The sequence below is a fragment of the Neoarius graeffei genome, chromosome 12, assembly GCF_027579695.1.
Source record: "Neoarius graeffei isolate fNeoGra1 chromosome 12, fNeoGra1.pri, whole genome shotgun sequence".
In the NCBI taxonomy this organism is placed as follows: Eukaryota; Metazoa; Chordata; class Actinopteri; order Siluriformes; family Ariidae; genus Neoarius; species Neoarius graeffei.
Window position 1 is genome coordinate 23394606 of NC_083580.1, and position 18000 is coordinate 23412605.

The window sequence follows — 18000 nt, forward strand, 5'->3', positions numbered from 1 at the left end:
AGACTTGGAGTTTTCGTTGAAACATGAGCAGGAAGAGGCTCTCCGCTCATTCCTTTTCAAGAAGGACGTTTTCGCTGTTTTGCCGACCGGCTATGGCAAAAGTCTGATCTACCAGCTGGCTCCGCTCGTAGCCAAAAGGATGGGGCTAGTTTGTGCAGTACGAAGAATTAATAAACAGCTTTGAAACATTACTTTTTGATTGTTTCTTATTTTCCCGTTATTTTAAATTTAAGGGAAATTATTTCACCAAACACCACTAAATAAAAACTCTCAAAAACAGTTTAAGCAAACACTTGGAAAAAAAATGAGTGTATGTGGTACAGACTCCAAACTTGTGGTCATTATCTCCAAACTTCTTAATATCTAGAACCTGTTTATTAATTAATACGCATTTTTAAAAATTATTTATTTCAAGGTCTCCCCCACTGCTTTCTGTCGCCCTGACTACGTCACAGTCACTGTTGCGCTGATTGGTCAGAGCGTTGGCCTATACGCACAGAGACAGTTTGAAAGACAGCGGTTTGTTCCTCCTACCCCCTTCGGAAATGTCTACGGATTGAGGCCAGACTAAATATTCACATTTATGCCATGTACACACGTAGCCGGGTATTTTTAAAACCGAACATTTTCCCCCCCTCCGTTTATAAAAATGTTTTATCCACACCACCTCGTCTTCGAAAAAAATCCCTTCCACACATAACCGAACATCTGCGTTTTCAATCACATTCATAAGCATTCCAAACCTGTAGATGGTTATTTCCCCAAATCCGACCCCCTAATCACATCGCCTGTGCTCTTGGAGCAGTAGTTGGGCTTCTAAAATTAAACATGTAAATAGCACCTGCACAATAATTAACGCTTTCAAGGCACTACTCCGATCCATTACTCTTTAGCTAGCCGCACACTACGCCGATTTTCAGCGTACCGAGCCAACTGAAGTCGCGAGTCAGGCGTAAAGACTAGTTTTCGATGGTACCGACTCGTCTCACAGCCGATTCAAAAAACTAATCGGGAGCCAGACTGATCGGCGAGAGTCGCTAGCAATAGCCAATCATATCTTTCGCATATAACACGTGACATCATTAAACACAATTTCTAGCGTGAGAAATACGTGTTGGTAGCACCTAATGCAGGTATATACTGTAATTCCATAGACTGAAGCTTTATCCATAGACACAGTGGGCTGGAAAGCCACTCTGCTCAAGTTGTGTGGCTGAATTCCAAATCGCTTTAACTCCCCTATATAAGTGCACTATTTAAGGTTGGAAATAATAGCTCATGCAGCCTAGATAGTGCGCTACATATTCCATGTTGTGTCATTTGTAATTCAGCCTGTAGCATCTTCAAGTGTTGGATTTAACAGTAACTATATCCAATAGCCAATCACAAAGCTATTAAGTTGTCACGTGTCGCTTCAATCGCGACTGCACTCGTCAACAGTCGGGGGATATGTGCGTGCCCTGTCGGGAGTCGGCTCTGAAATGGGTCGGTTCGGTACCGCGTGGATCGCCGTAGTGTGCGGCTAGCTTAAGTCCATGCTTAATCTGGCTTCTGCAGTAAACAAAGGTTGCACGTTTGACGTCAGGGCAGATTTGTTGTCATTTTTTTGGCGCAGATTGTGACGTTCTAAAACGCAAAACTCCGGTTATCTCTGTCTACACGAAAAGGCATACACGGAGTTTTCAAAAATCTTCACTTTGCCCGGAGTTTTTTTAAATATTCGTTTTTGATGCGTTTTCATGTGGATGACAGGCCAAAACGTAGAAAAATATCTTCGATTTAGCAGATACCCGGCTACGTGTGGACGGGGTCTTAGTCTGGCTTGCCAGGCTATAGAAAAATCACAAGAAGCACTGTTGTAGAGTAAAAGTAACTTTAGTAATCAAAAACAACTTCAAAAACATCAGGTCTTGTCAATGAGAACCTGTCCATAAACATGAATTACTAGTACTTGAAAACACAATGTACACCAAGGGTCCATGTATTCCAAGTAACTGGGGACCATTTTTACAATGGTCTTAGGTATGACCCAACTATGAATAGAACTTGTGACCTCCCGATCAAGAGGCAGATACACTAACCACTAGGCCAACTTGTGGTAATGTGCCACTGTAATATGCCATGTAAGGTACATAAACGGAGGTGTTTATGACGAGTAGCGTACATCATAAGGCACAACGGTAAAAGATTTCATGACGTACGTGACTCATCCAAGGACATTGAAGGGGTTAAAGAGGTAGGATTTTAGCTGCCTGAAATGTGAATGTGAACTTGTGTGTGTATTTACATAGGTGCAGGATGAGGTAACACTTCTGTACTCCAAAACACAGGCTACCCTGATCCGCACTCTGTGTGTGTGTGTGTTGCTATATTAAGTCACAGTATACAAAGGTGCACAGTTGGGGACAGGTGCAGTATAAAGCAGGTGCTCAAAGCACAAACATAAGCATATACATATACACACACAGATTATATGTCTAGGATCATGTGCTTAGTAAGGTGAATGTGGGCTTCTCATCTCATCTCATCTCATTATCTCTAGCCGCTTTATCCTTCTACAGGGTCACAGGCAAGCTGGAGCCTATCCCAGCTGACTACGGGCGAAAGGCGGGGTACACCCTGGACAAGTCGCCAGGTCATCACAGGGCTGACACATAGACACAGACAACCATTCACACTCACATTCACACCTACGGTCAATTTAGAGTCACCAGTTAACCTAACCTGCATGTCTTTGGACTGTGGGGGAAACCGGAGCACCCGGAGGAAACCCACGCGGACACGGGGAGAACATGCAAACTCCACACAGAAAGGCCCTCGCCGGCCCCGGGGCTCGAACCCAGGACCTTCTTGCTGTGAGGCGACAGCGCTAACCACTACACCACCGTGCCGCCGAATGTGGGCTTGTACTTGTGTTTTTTTTTCTCTTTCTCTTGTCCACTCTCTAAATGTTTCTCCAGTCCTATTCACCTTTTCATTAATCACTAAGAAGTGATTAGAAGTGTTTACCCATATCTGTGAGGTTTCTCTTTTTCGTTCATGTCTATTCCCCATCTGTTTTTTGCATCCAGGTATATTACCTTCCTCATGTTCATTGTATATGATTGAGGTTTTTGTGTGCTTAAAAGCACAATTATTTTATGAAATTAGATTCCTGGTGTGTTTATTGTGTCTTGTCAGAGTATCCATAGCTGAAGGAAGAAGAAAACTGATATTTCCATCCAAACATTAAGCGAATGTCCAAAATGTTAACATAAGAATATGGATTGTTATGTGTGCTTCCATGGTTAGTTGTTTGGATCTTGTGCCTCTGCAGCTTTGACTTCAGCCAAATTACAGAAATGGACAGTTGTTCTTAATAATTCATGCAGCTAAACTTGGGGAAATGTTGTTCAATATTGAACACACCATTTACATGTAGTAAGAAGAGTTTTTGAATTACATGAAGTGACTTCAACTTCTGGCAGCATGGTGGTGTAATGGTTAGTACTGTCGCCTCACAGCAAGGTCCTGGGTTCGAGCCCAGTGGCTGACGGGGGGGACCTTTTCCGTGTAAAGTTTGCATGTTCTCCCTGTATCTGCATGGGTTTCCTCTGGGTGCTCTGGTTTTCCCCACAGTTCAGAGATATGCAGGTATAACTAATTGGTGGCTCTAAATTGACTGCAGGTGTGCATGTTTGTCTCAATGTGTCGGCCCTGGCGACTCGTCCAGGGTGTACCCTGCCCTCTCACCCATAGTCAGCTGGGATATGCTCCAGCTTGCCCGCAACCCTGCACAGGATAAGTGGTTATGGATGATGGCTGGACTTCAACTTCCATAAACACTGGAACTTGAAAATACATTTGGGTGGAGATATGTAAATACACACATGCATTGTTGCATTGAACAATTCTTTAAAAAGCTTTCCCATAAAGAGAAATGTGTACATTAAGAGACAAAAGGGCTGATGCTCAGGGAACACCAGAGAGCCCACCTGGAAGGAAATACAGGAGGTGATTACTGCAGCCAGAGCCAGCTTTGCTCCAGGACCCAATGGAGTACCATATAAGGTGTACAAGCACTGCTCAAAGCTCCTCAGAATCTTCTTGGAAATTCTGCAAGTGATTTGGTGCAGGGGCACTGTAGCGGAGCAGCGGAGTTAGGCGGAGGGTGTCTGGATAACCAAGGAAGAGAACTCAAGCAAGCTCTCTTGGTTGAGTTCAGGTACATCTCATGTCTCAGCTTGGATGGGAATAATTTCTTTAGTGTCCAGAAGGATAACATGCTTCCTCTGAAAGAATGCCTACATTGATATCTCAGTACAAAAAGCTGGCATTCCTGGAGTTCTAGGGTGCTTAGAACAAATGGAGTTGTCACCCAGGTGATCAGGGAGGTCCATGAAGTGAAGGAAGACCTAGGTTTGCTTTGTCTAGGTGTACCTGCTGGTAGGTGGATCCTCCTGGGGCTGGAAAAGGTCATCTACTGGGAAAGGATGTGTTTCAAACCTGCCCATTCCAAAGCCATGGTGTTGAAGATGGGAAAAGTGATGGGCAAATTTCGCTTTTATTTGGATGGCAGTGCAATCCCATCCATCAATGAGAAACCAGTCAAGAGTCTAGGCAAGGTTTTTGACAGTAGCCTCAGGGATGCAACGACAATCCAAGCAAGCATCAAGGAGTATGAGACTTGGCTGGCCACAGTAGACAAACCTGGCCTACCAGACAGGTACAAGACTTGGATTTACCAATGTGGCATTTTACCTTGAGTCTTTTCACCTCTGCTGGTGTACAAGGTAACCCTGTCGACAGTGGAGTTGAAGATACCTCTGGCTGGGTCTGCCACAAAGCCAGTGCAGCACTGTATGGGAAGAGCAACAATCTCCAGCTCCCCATCAGCAGCCTTGGTGATGAGTTCAGGGTTTCTTGCGCAAGACAGGCAATGCTCTACCTGGACTCCAGGGACACTAAAGTGGCTTTGACCAGTATTGCAGTGTGGACAGGCAGGAAGTGGAGAGCCCAGGAAGGCCTGGAGATAACAGAGTCTTGGCTGAGACACAGGGCATTGGTGGGTATGGTGGCAACTGTACAGGCAGGGTTGGGAGCCATTCCACAGCCTCACTATGATGAGATGTGGGCAGGTGTCAAGAAGGAACAGACCACAAGGATGGCAGGTATGAGGGAGCATGGACAAGGTTGTGCTAGAGAGGAGGATGTCCTGGACTGATATCTTGGCAGCTGCCCAATAACCCTGGGTGAGGGCTACTACCACTGGTGCTGAAGACAGTTGCAGAGATAATCTCCAAAGCCATGGCCAACAACAAACATCTCTGCAACCAGAGGAAATTCACCTTTGTCAGGACTGGTCTGTAGACTCAGTCACAGCCCAGATCAGCAGTCAGTCTGCTCACTTCTGCATCGGACTGGGAGCTGCGACTCGACCTGGGGGAGGCAGCTCAATTTCCCTGACCCCATTATGACAACTTTGTTGATGACAGGTGTGGTGCTATCATCAGCCTCATCAAAGCAGATGCTCCTTTTAGAGCTGACAGTTCCCTGGGAGAACTGTATGGAAGAAGCAGATGAGCAGAAATGGTCCAAGTACCAGAAGCTGGTGGATCAGTGCTGGAGGAGAGGCTGGAAGGCACACTATGAGCCCATTGAAGTTGGTTGTAGAGGCTTTGCAGGACACTTACTGGGCAAGGTCTACACTCTACTTGGCATCACAGAGGGCTGCAAAAAGGAAAGCTGTCAGGTTCACCATGGAGGCTGCAGAGACAGCCTGTAGATGGCTTTGGATCAGGAGGAGTGATCCATGGGTCAATGCTGCTGGGACACAAGCTAGGGTCTGATCAACCCTGGCTGAACAAGGGTGTATGATGTTGAAAGATCTGAAACACCCAATGAACTGAGGTAAACAACATTGATATGTCCTAGGATATGTCTTTGAATCAGTTGTGTGGCAAATCCAGATGGAACCAGTGGCACTGAGCATGCGTTAATGGTGCCAGTAGGGCTTGTCACAGCATTAGTCACTGGGTAGACCTGTATGGGCCACCACTCTGCTAGTGCTTTATAGGATGTATCTTGGGTGGCACGGTGGTGTAGTGGTTAGCATGGTCGCCTCACAGCAAGAAGGTTCTGGGTTCAAACCCAGCAGCCGGCAAGGGCCTTTCTGTGTGGGTTTCCTCCGGGTGCTCTGGTTTCCCCCACAGTCCAAAGATATGTGGTTAGGTTAATATGGGATGGCCTTGAGCGAGGCTCCTGTGCACTGTTAGCATAGGTGTGTGTGCTCGTTGTTCATTTCTTTCAAATCTAGTTCTGACCTGCAGTTAGTTTTCATTTCCTGCAAATTGGATAAAAAATTGTAACTGTGATTTCATCTTATCTTGTCATATACGCCCTTTCATTATATGTTTATTGTGAAGAAAAAATGAAAATCAGAAGGAATTAGCAGGGATTGTTGCTGCATTTGCTGAGTGTAAATAGCTAATAGTTAGCTTGACCGCCAGTCTGCCAGAGGGCAACCTGATCTCTTTATCTGTATTATGACTCACTTAATGTCTTGATGCATACTTATAATGTGTTTTGTGCTGATTAGTACCCTATATAAGCCCTGCATTTGTTCTGTTGCTGAGCACTGTGCTTGTTTTTCCATAAATAGTGCAACTCTGTTAAGATTGCCTTGCCTCGCCTTATCTTTGTTTTCTGTTTTAGTTAAAATAAAATCATGTCTGCATTTGCATCTGACTCCTGGGGAAATTATGATACTACTGTTGCTCATTGGCACTAAAAAAACAAAAAAACAACAACACTACTAGACAATACACACCCACATGCAACAACAGTAATATGTACAGTACATATACATCCATAATATGTTTTTGAGAGTGTGTAAAAAAGGCAGAGCTGGAGAAAACAGGTGGCAATATGAAAGATTAAGCTTCCATTTAAACAAGCAGATTTTTTTTCCTGATTTAGGCATATTTATGCACACATTTAAAATTAGCATAAAATAAATGGAAAGCGTTTTAGAATGAAAGAGGGAGATGGAGAAGAGGCAACTGGACTGTCAGAGAGAATGAAAGAGATGTGTAACCTGCCCTGTGACACCACTGACATGGTTTCCATTCATGCATGCTGATTGGCTGAGGGGAGGGAAGTAATTTGATTCCTTTCTCAATCCACTGTGTTTGGGGAAAGAGAGATAGAGAGAGGGAGAAACGGAGGAAGAAAGACAGAGGATGTTGGTCACACTTTTTTTTCAGGGTTTGGCGAGATAGTATTTTGAATTTCTTAATGTTTATATTAAGCTCGTGCCTGAAAAGTGCGTACAGGTCTGCGTGTGTGTGAGAGAGAGTGAGAAATGGCTGGAGAGCCGTATTAGCTGCGTAATTGTTTTACCTGGTGGTTTAAAGTTCACTCCGCAGCTGATTTGTTGTTTTTGGCTCACATTTTGGTTTTGGGAAAAACAAAAACGGAGCACCACTCCCTGCGACACCTGATCTTGAGAGGTAAGCGTACGCACCTGTTCTGGTGAAACCACTCTCTCTTGTTCACACACACAAACACACACAGCATCCACACATGCTTAGATACGTGCACTAATGTACACGTGCAAAAAAGACTTCTAGTGCATTAAATGTTTCTTTTAACCCACATTTATTCAACTGACTAGTGCTGAAGAAGCTTTTAAATGGAACTGACCAATAATAACTGTTATTTGTGATTTGTGACTATGAACAGTGGGGTCATGGCATGTCATTCTTGCTGTAGTATATACTGTTAGCCAGCACCTTAAGTTTGCTTATACTCTGTTTTTATTAGCCTAACGATCATAATTTTTTTTATGATAAACCTAATACCTAAAATTAATAGTTTATTATAAACTATGCAACGTATTAGCTACTAGTTCAGTTTCACTATGTATTATGTTAGCTGTTATCCTAATAATCACTGTGTTAGCTATGGACTATTGTAGAAGATATTATTAGCCTAATAATTCGGTTTCACTTTAAAGCATATTCACTGTTCACTTTTTTGGGAACATCCGCATATTTATGCAGTCATCCAATCAGCCAATCCATGTTGCAGCAATGCAGTGCATCAAATAATGCAGGTGCAAGCCAGGAGCTTCAGTTAATGTTCACATCAAGCATCAGAACGGGGGGGAAAAAAAATATGATCTCCGTTACTTGGACTGCGGCATTGTTGTTGGTGCCAGATGGGCTGGTTTGAATATTTCAGAACTTGCTGATCACCTGGGATTTTCACTCACAACAGTCTCTAGAGTATACAACAGACGGTGTGGAAAACATCCAGTGAGCAGCATGTGGAAATGCCTTGTTGATGAGAAAGGTCAGAGGAGAATGGCCAGATGGGTTTGAGTTAACAGGAAGGCTGTGGCAACTCAAATAACTATTCTTTACAAATATAGTGATCAGAAAAGAATCTTAGAATGCACAACATGTCGAACCTTCAGGTGGATGAGCTACAACAGCAGAAGACCACACTGGGTTTCACTCTTGCGAGCTGAAGACAAGAATCTGAGGCTAGAATGGCACAGGCACACAGACATGTCAAGTCAGTTTATTTGTATAGTGCTTTTAATGATAGACATTGTCGCAAAGAGGCGGCACGGTGGTGTAGTGGTTAGCGCTGTCGCCTCACAGCAAGAAGGTCCTGGGTTCGAGCCCCAGGGCCGGCGAGGGCCTTTCTGTGTGAAGTTTGCATGTTCTCCCCGTGTCTGCGTGGGTTTCCTCCGGGTGCTCCGGTTTCCCCCACAGTCCAAAGACATGCAGGTTAGGTTAACTGGTGACTCTAAATTGACCGTAGGTGTGAATGTGAGTGTGAATGGTTGTCTGTGTCTATGTGTCAGCCCTGTGATGACCTGGCGACTTGTCCAGGGTGTACCCCGCCTTTCGCCTGTAGTCAGCTGGGATAGGCTCCAGCTTGCCTGCGACCCTGTAGAAGGATAAAGCGGCTAGAGATAATGAGATGAGATATTGTCGCAAAGCAGCTTTACAGAAAAAAAGATTTTAAACGCATGAATTAATAAATTTATCCCTCATGAGCAAGCCTGAGGCGACAGTGGCAAGGAAAAACTCCCTGAAACAACAAGAGGAAGAAATCTAGAGAGGAACCAGACTCAAAAGAGAACCCATTCTCATTTGGGTGATAACACCTCGTGGTGTTTGTTGGGTGTAAAAATGGCCTAGTCGGCCCAAGGGCTTCCTGTCGGCTTTGGCCCTCGTGCACCACGGGCTCTCCATTGTTCAGATGAGTGGCCACAGCATCCCTGAGATTTGATGGATTTTCTCTGCTTCCGGTTTCTGTAATAGTGTGTTTTTATGGGAGAGGGTTATCAGTACTCAGCCCAACCCCCACCCTGGAGGACCAGGGGATCACTGTTTGTCTGGTCCCTACCCTTCGGACACCCTTCTAATACCCTGTCCACACTAGGGATTTTGTACCGATACGATACTACTTTCGTACCGCAACACCTGTCCACACTAGCAACTATACCGGTACTGTAGCGGTATAACTGTATCGGTACGAAACCCACAAATGTATGGGTTTCGTACCGGTACAGTATCGGTACTGTAGCGCTTCGCTGTAGTGTGGACAGATGAAGCGGCTCTGTATCGATACAAATATAATGCGCATGCGCAAAGTCACACACCTCAATCGGTGTCTTCGCTGAATAAAATAGTGAAGAACGGAGATTCGTTTGTTTCTTTCTCAACTGCCTCGCGCGTTTTATACGATTCGACTGAATAACACTACGTTCACAGTGCAAGGCTTAATGCTCAATTCCGATTTTTTTGTGAAATCCGATTTTTTTGTGAGGTCGTTCACATTAACAAATGTATGCCACTTGTATGTGATCCTCAGTATGAACGAAAAGCGACCTAAAAGTGTTCCGCATGCGCATTGCAGGATACAACGACGTCACACGCAGTGAGCATGGCCAGTGTTTACGGAAGTAACCTAAAGTTTCCTGTGTATGACAGTAGCCAGCATGGAGTACCTGGCGATGATGCAGTTGTTGTTGCGACGGAGCCAGAACATGCACAATAGCCTGATGTTAAGGAGGAGGTTGAGAAGGAAGAGGGCAAGGGTTTTGGCTCAGGCGTTCTGCGGGGTAGTGACTGCAACCTCCGTTCAAAGGAACGTGTGGGTGCGGAGTCGCATTGATCTCATGCGCCACGTTGTTGTAACTTTTTTTGAGAGACCCGCCGCCTACTTCAGCGCAGAATAGTGACGTTTGTGGCTTGTTGATGACGTGTAAGTCGGATGAATGCGACCTGGCGGTTCAAACTGAAGTCGCATATGAAAAGATCGGCTAGGAATCGGAATTAGGACCACATATACAAACGGCCTGGGTCGGATTTGAAAAAATCGGATCTGTGTCGTTCATATTGTCAATAAAAGATCGGATACGGGTCACATATGGGTGAAAAAAATCGGATTTGAGTCACTTCAGCCTGCAGTGTGAACGTAGTGTAAATGACCACCAGAAATACAGACTGTACATTGACAACAAAAAGCACACACACATTGTTTCATCCGCCATATTCTCGGAAGGAAGTTACTCAGTAACCACGGAAACATTTCGCGCACGTGCATTTCAACTACCGTGAAAGAAAACCGCAAACATTTCTCGCTAGTGTGGACAGATGCACTAAACTGTACCGGTATACTTTGTATCGATACAGTTATACCACTATCGTACCGGTATAAGTGTGAACACAGCATAAGTGTCCAAAATGCCCTCCCACCTCCATTGTTATTGGCCAGTAGATAGGTGTGTGTGTGTGTGTGTGTGTGTGGGGTGTTAGATGGTACCTGTTCTCCCTCTCAGACACACTTACCACAGTTGTACAGTATCTGTTAGTTTAATAGATTTCTGATAGCATTTTTTATAGTGAAAAGCTGAAGCATTATTTCTTTTAAAGCAAGAATGAAGACAAACGCTACACTGTTTCATATTTCTTAACATATTTAGCATGTTTTTAAGCTGATGGGTGAACGCTGAAAATGAAATGATGTAGTGTTCGTCTCTGCTAGTCGTTCATTAAAATAGTTTCATATTTTGGTCAAGTTTATTTGCTTTTCTGTTTCAAGTCAGTGCAGTGGAGCTGTTTACATGGAATTTGCTCATTCAAAGCTATGAGAGTATACTAGTTGAAGAAGTCATGCATCTGAGAAATCCATCACACAAGGGAGTGGGTAGTAAACAACATGGTATGCCTTGCTGTTTACTACCCGCTCCCTTGTTTGATGGATTTCTAAGATTTTACTACTGTTTTGAAAGTCCATGAAAGCTTGGGTCTTTCCAAAGTTTGTTTTTGTCAGCTCTCAGAAAGCATTTCTGGTGAAGTATCATGAGCCCTACTCTAAACGGGGAAGGAAAAGGCTGATTCAGTGCTACCTGGGATCGTGGAAGCTTTGCCAGTTTTGTGATCTTCAGGCTGATTTTGAATTTAAGAGAAGTCAAGAACAAGAACGTTGATTTGACTTGAGCTTTGGTTTCTTAATTCATTGCCACTTTCAGCTATTATGGAGTTCAGCTTTGGTCAAAGTTTCTCTCCTGGGTGGAGTGGTGTTTCTCTGATTGACGCCATCATGGTACGTGGAACTGCTGAGATTGGATGAGCTCATTCTGGTATTTTGCATAAATTTTAATACGCGATTAACACTTAAATAAGTGTGAGAGATTCTCTCTATGCAAGGGCTCTTTGAACTCGACCTTTTTCATCTTTGAAAGTTTTAAATGAAACACATTCATGGATGGATTAGTAAATCATAGACCCTTGGGCATACCTCTCGCTGCCCGCTATGCATGAACCAATGCACGAAGCCCTGACTGCCCCACCCCGCAACCAAACACATGCAAAACAGTGCATCCACGATTACGTTAGGAGTATGTGAGTTACCTCTGTGCTTTGCAGAAGGCAGTCTTTCCTTTGGTGACTGACGACTTCTTTCCCTACCAAATCTTCAGTGTCTTTGCCTTTAATTTGACCAGTGGCCAAATTGAATATTCTAAGTCTCATCTCGTCTCATTATCTCTAGCCGCTTTATCCTGTTCTACAGGGTCGCAGGCAAGCTGGAGCCTATCCCAGCTGACTACGGGCGAAAGGCGGGGTACACCCTGGACAAGTCGCCAGGTCATCACAGGGCTGACACAGACACAGACAACCATTCACACTCACATTCACACCTATGGTCAATTTAGAGTCACCAGTTAACCTAACCTGCATGTCTTTGGACTGTGGGGGAAACCGGAGCACCCGGATGAAACCCACGCGGACACGGGGAGAACATGCAAACTCCGCACAGAAAGGCCCTCGTCAGCCACGGGGCTCGAACCCGGACCTTCTTGCTGTGAGGCGATAGCGCTAACCACTACACCACCGTGCCGCCCGAATATTCTAAGTATTCTTTCCAATTACATAATTAGTGTGACTTTATGGTTATTTATGGATTTTTCATCTGCTTATCTTTCTCCAGCTAAAAACAGTTACAACCAGTATGCCCAGTTAGTAGTCTGTCCCTGTTACAGTAGTGTGCAAAAGTCTTAGGCACATGTATAGAAATGCTGTAGACTAAAAATGGCTTTAAAATAATGAAATAAAATGTTTCAACATTTAAAAAAAATACCATAAACAGCAGTAAGCCAGAATAACTGAAACAAAGTCAATATGCGGTGTGAGACATCCCTTTGCTGAAAAAAATAGGCATCTCAGGTACAATGAGTGCAGTTTTATAAGGAAATGAGCTGTAGGTTTTACTGAGCATCTTACAGAACCAGCCACAGTTCTTCTGGACACTTTGACTGTCATACTTGCTTCTTAATTTTGCACCAAAACCCAGCAGCCTTCATTATGTTTTCTTTTTTAATCTGAAAAGTGGTCTTTTGTGTAATATGCTGCTCAGATACAAACTTATTTTTCCTGTAACATTTAATTTTGTTCTGGAAAACACACATTTGGCGCTCTAAAATGTTTTTGTACTGACTCGATAATGTAGAAGTCATAAGATAGAAATCTGTAACAAAGTTTGTATGAAAAAAATATGGTGCCTAAGAACTTTGCACAATACTGTACATAGAATAATTGTCAGGCGGCACGGTGGTGTAGTGGTTAGCGCTGTCGCCTCACAGCAAGAAGGTCCTGGGTTCGAGCCCCGTGGCTGGCGAGGGCCTTTCTGTGTGGAGTTTGCATGTTCTCCCCGTGTCCGCGTGGGTTTCCTCCGGGTGCTCCGGTTTCCCCCACAGTCCAAAGACATGCAGGTTAGGTTAACTGGTGACTCTAAATTGAGCGTAGGTGTGAATGTGAGTGTGAATGGTTGTCTGTGTCTATGTGTCAGCCCTGTGATGACCTGGCGAATTGTCCAGGGTGTACCCCGCCTTTCGCCCGTAGTCAGCTGGGATAGGCTCTAGCTTGCCTGCGACCCTGTAGAAGGATAAAGCGGCTAGAGATAATGAGATGAGATGAATGAGAATAATTGTCATTTGCATTAATATTACTCTGTAATATTGTCTTTGAAACAGCAATACTATTTGCTAATACATATTGATTTTTTTTTTTTTGGCATCTAATATTTATATTTTTCAGCATCTTTCTAATCCAAAAAAATATCCCAAATGGTAACAAGCTTATACATACAGAACATTATCTAGGGTAAACATTACCTGGGTAATGATTCGTACCATGTTACGTGTGTGGAACTCATGACGCATTGAAGAATGTAATTTTGGCATAAATTTGTCTAAGAACTCATTTTTGACTCGGGGCTATAACAATGATGGTTCATTTTAACATTAAGGTAATGTGAAGCTCAAACTTTGCCTGGATTACATTGCACTGATGAAAAATACGAATAATTTGATAGTATTGGCATGATACTAAAATAAGGAAGGTGTATTCTTCAGTGTATATCCTATTATTTGTTTGTGACACATGAAAAGATAATGGGAAACCACAGAGTCTTCAGAGAGAGACAGGTGGCTGTAAGAAAAGCAAGGAGAGAGGAGAATGAAAAGAAAAATAAAGGGAAAGCGAGGTGGATGAGCATTAAGTAAGGCCATAAGAATGCCATGCACGTGCATACTATATTTCTTTGTTGGATATTGGTATGTTTTCTTGTCAGCTTTTTTATTATCTCTTTAGCCAAGGACAGACGTTCTAATCCTCTACTGCAGTATTGTCTTTCATTATCAAGTCAACAGTTTTTACCTCATCCTACAATTTTTTAAAAACCTTTTCCCCCCGCAAAAACTCATCAGAATATTTCTGACATGTCTTTTTGGTTTGGTGTTGGATTTCTTAAAGCAACTCTATAATGAGGAAATGAATAGGATGGAATAAAATTGACTACAATACAATAATTATTTCCATGTGACTGACAAATTTGCCTTAAACAAATGAAAAATGACATCCAGAAAAATTGATTACTGCGTTAATATGAAACATACAATACTTTGCATACTGTAAGTATTCACCTGCTCGACCTTTTACATATTTTGTAGTTCTACAAATTGGAACTAAAATGGAGGTAATTATTTAAGACAATATGTGTAACATCGAAAGTTGCAAAAGATTTGTTTGTAAATTGCAGCACAAATGTTAATTTAACAGAGCAGACATTTGTTGGTTGCATAGATCCACAATTTCCATGGGTCAATAATTGATCGAAATTTGGCTACCTTTAGTACCTGATGTGTGTCGCTGTCAGTTTTGTACATTTGTATCTTGATATTGTTTTAGCCATTTCTCTTGGCAAAACTGCTCAAACTCGGTCAGATTCGACGGAACATTGAGGAACAGCAAGTCAAGTCAATTTATTTGTATTGCGCTTTTAACAATAGACAAATGAGCTTTACAGAAAAAGAAAGATTTTAAACATATGAGCTGAATAAATTTATCCCTAATGAGCAAGCCTGAGGCAACGGTAACAAGGAAAAAAACTCCCTGAGACAATATGAGGAACCGACCTTGAGAGGAACCAGACTCAAAAATAACTTGCTTCTATAAGTGTGTCCTATATGGTAGAGCCCTGCACTCCCGCGGGATTCCCACGGGACTCCCGCGGGACCCGCCGCAAAGCAGTGCGGCGCGGGACAAATTTTGAAAGCTCATTGTGGGCGCGGGCGGGACCGGAAGTGCACATATGTGGCGCGGGCGGGAGCGCTGATAAGCTGCAGTCCCGCTAACTAAAAACGTGTTTGAAATAAAATTTATAAATTACTAATTTATGTCTATCATATATAATTTGTGCTGGATATTTTATTTGGCATTAATAAAAACATTTTAAGATGCCTAAATTTGCAGAGAGAGTCAGATTGCCAGATTGAGTGAGGAATGGCATCTTAAATTTGCCATTGATCACCCTAACAGGAAATCCTTTGATCACTCTAATGACTCGCCGTTCACACCCAGCTAGCAAGAGAACCATGAGTGAAGTGATTTACTGCTTGAGTTAGTCTACAACTCTAATCAGAGAGACAGGTTACATAGTGACGGTACGCTTGACTCAATGCTATCCCAGAAATCCTTCCTGTAATATGCAAATTTGGCTGTCCAATCAGAGGCGGCCAAATTTGCATATTACAGGAAGGATTTCTTGGATAGCATCGAGTCACTGTGTAACCTGTCACTGTGTAACCTGTCTCTCTGATTAGAGTTGTTCACTCATGGTTCTCTTGCTAGCTCTGCTTTGCAATAAAACAAAACAAAACAAACAAACAAACAAAAAAACACATTGGTACAAAGCAAGCCCATTCAATTTATGCTGATCAAAGAATTACAATGGTGTCTCATGTGACAAAAATGTGCGATTCACTATTAAATATTTTAATAGCTTGACAGCACTAATTATTATTATTATTATTATTATTATTATTATTAGAGACACTACATGCTGAATTCAGAAACAAGGTAAATAACAAACGTGAACCTGAGCTGTAGATATTTATGCTCAAATCCACTCAAAGTGGGGGGCGGGGCACCATCACACTGTGTCGAGACAAGAACTTTCCTGAGAAATAATGCGAACGTCTGCATCATGCGGGATTTGTGGGCGGGAGCGGGACAAAATATGGCAGGCACGGGCAGGAGCGGGACTGAAAATCAATTCTTTGCGGGCGGGAGCGGGACTGCACAATGCGGGCGGGAGCGGGACTGAAAAATCCGACCCGCGCAGACCTCTACTATATGGTCAAAAAGTGCAATTGTGTAACCAGGAAACTCCTTATATTTTTAAAATGAAGTCAATTTTGTTGACGTTATCAACTGTTCATTGATGGTGACTTGAGTACAAGACTGTTCATGACAACTGCAGTCCTAAAGTTATCATGGAAATTATAGTCCTAAGCCGTCATAGTAACACTAAGTATCCAGAGCCAGTGCGTCTTCAGATTGTCCATATGGGGCGATCCTTCACAGGAGCAAAGCGATGAGAACCTCAGCCAGAAGTAGAGCATCAGGATGAATCGGGGGCTGTATACGTATATGGGACCATGCTTGCAGGAGCAAAGTGATGAGAACTCCAGCCAGAAGTAGGGCATCATGATACATCAGGCAGGTCTGAAGAGCAGGAGAGGCCAGCATCACTGGTATTTCAGGATTGACATGACACACAGACAGAAAGAAAAACACAGATTGTTTGGTATGTCCATTGTCATCTAATCATAACAGTGTACACTGTACGGAGTGCAAACAGGGACTCCGGCAAAACTAACTCTGACAGCATAACTACAGTGTCTTGCAAAAGTATTCATTCCCCTTGGTGTTTGTCCTGTTTTGTCACATTACAAGTTGGAATTAAAATGGATTTGGGGGGGGGGGGTTAGCACCATTTGATTTACACAACATGCTTTAAAGCTGAAAATTGTTGTTTTATTGCGACACAAGCCGTAATTAAGATGAATAAACAAAAATCTGGAGTCTGCATAGGTATTCCCCCCAAAAGTCGATGCTTTCACTGCAAAAAAATTGAAAACCGAATTTGAGGAGAAAATTACTTAATACTAGTGAAATTATCTTGCTGCACTGACATGTATTTTTACTTGATAAGACATCTCAGAATAAGTTGGTTGCAATCTAGAACTAGGTTTAATAATCTCAAAATTGGTGTCTTGTATTCTTCTAACAGGAAATGCTAGATCGTTTCAACTATTTTCAAGATATTTTCACTGGCTAAGATCTCATTTTTTGCAATGTTGTAGAGCCACCTTTTGCTGCAATTACAACTGCAAGTCTCTTGGGGTATGTCTCTATTAGCTTAGCACATCTAGCCACTGGGATTTTTGCCCATTCCTCAAGGCAAAACTGCTCCAACTCCTTCAAATTAGATGGGTTGCGTTGGTGTACAGCAATCTTCAAGTTATGCCACAGGGTCTCAATTGGATTGAGGTTTGGGCTTTGACTCGGCCATTCCAAAACATTTAAATGTTTCCATTTAAACCACTCCAGTGTAGCTTCAGCAGTATGTTTGGGGTCATTGTCCTGCTGGAAATGAACCTTTGTCCCAGTCTCAAACCTCTGGCTGACTCAAACAGGTTTTCCTCCAGAATTGCCCTGTATTTTGTCTATCCATTTTTCCTTCAGCCCTGACCAGCTTTTCTGTCCCTGTAGATGAAAAAACATCCTCACAGCACAATGCTGCCACCACCATGCTTCACTGTAGGAATGGTGTTCTCAGGGTGTTGGGTTTGTGCCAATTATAGCGTTTCCCATGATAGGCAAAAAGTTCAATTTTAGTCTCATCTGACCAGAGAATCTTCTTCCATGTGTTTGGGGAGTCTGCCACATGCTGTTGGGCAAACTCCAAATGCGTTTTCTTAAGCGTTGACTTTTTTCTGGCCACTCTTCCATAAAACTCCACTCTGTGGAGTGTACAGCTTAAAGTGGTCCTATGGACAGATACTCCCATCTCCGCTGTGGATCTTTGCAGCTCCTTCAGTGTTCTCTTTGGTGTCTTTGTTGCATCTCTGATTAATGTCCTCCTTGCCCGGTC

At 43.1% G+C, this 18000-nt stretch overlaps 1 protein-coding gene across 4 annotated transcripts in view; it reads left to right on the forward strand.

Moving 5' to 3' along the window:
• The window catches only part of shroom3 (shroom family member 3), a 277424-nt gene that overhangs the window by 117505 nt on the left and 141919 nt on the right, over positions 1-18000 (forward strand). For 2 of the 4 annotated variants that reach the window (XM_060935699.1, XM_060935700.1), the window contains exon 1: positions 7187-7490. The exons of the other annotated variants lie outside the window; for them this stretch is intronic. The gene's annotated coding sequence lies outside the window, so the exon portion shown is untranslated. Of the gene's footprint in view, positions 1-7186; positions 7491-18000 lie in introns of those variants that run through there. 4 annotated transcript variants of the gene reach the window in all.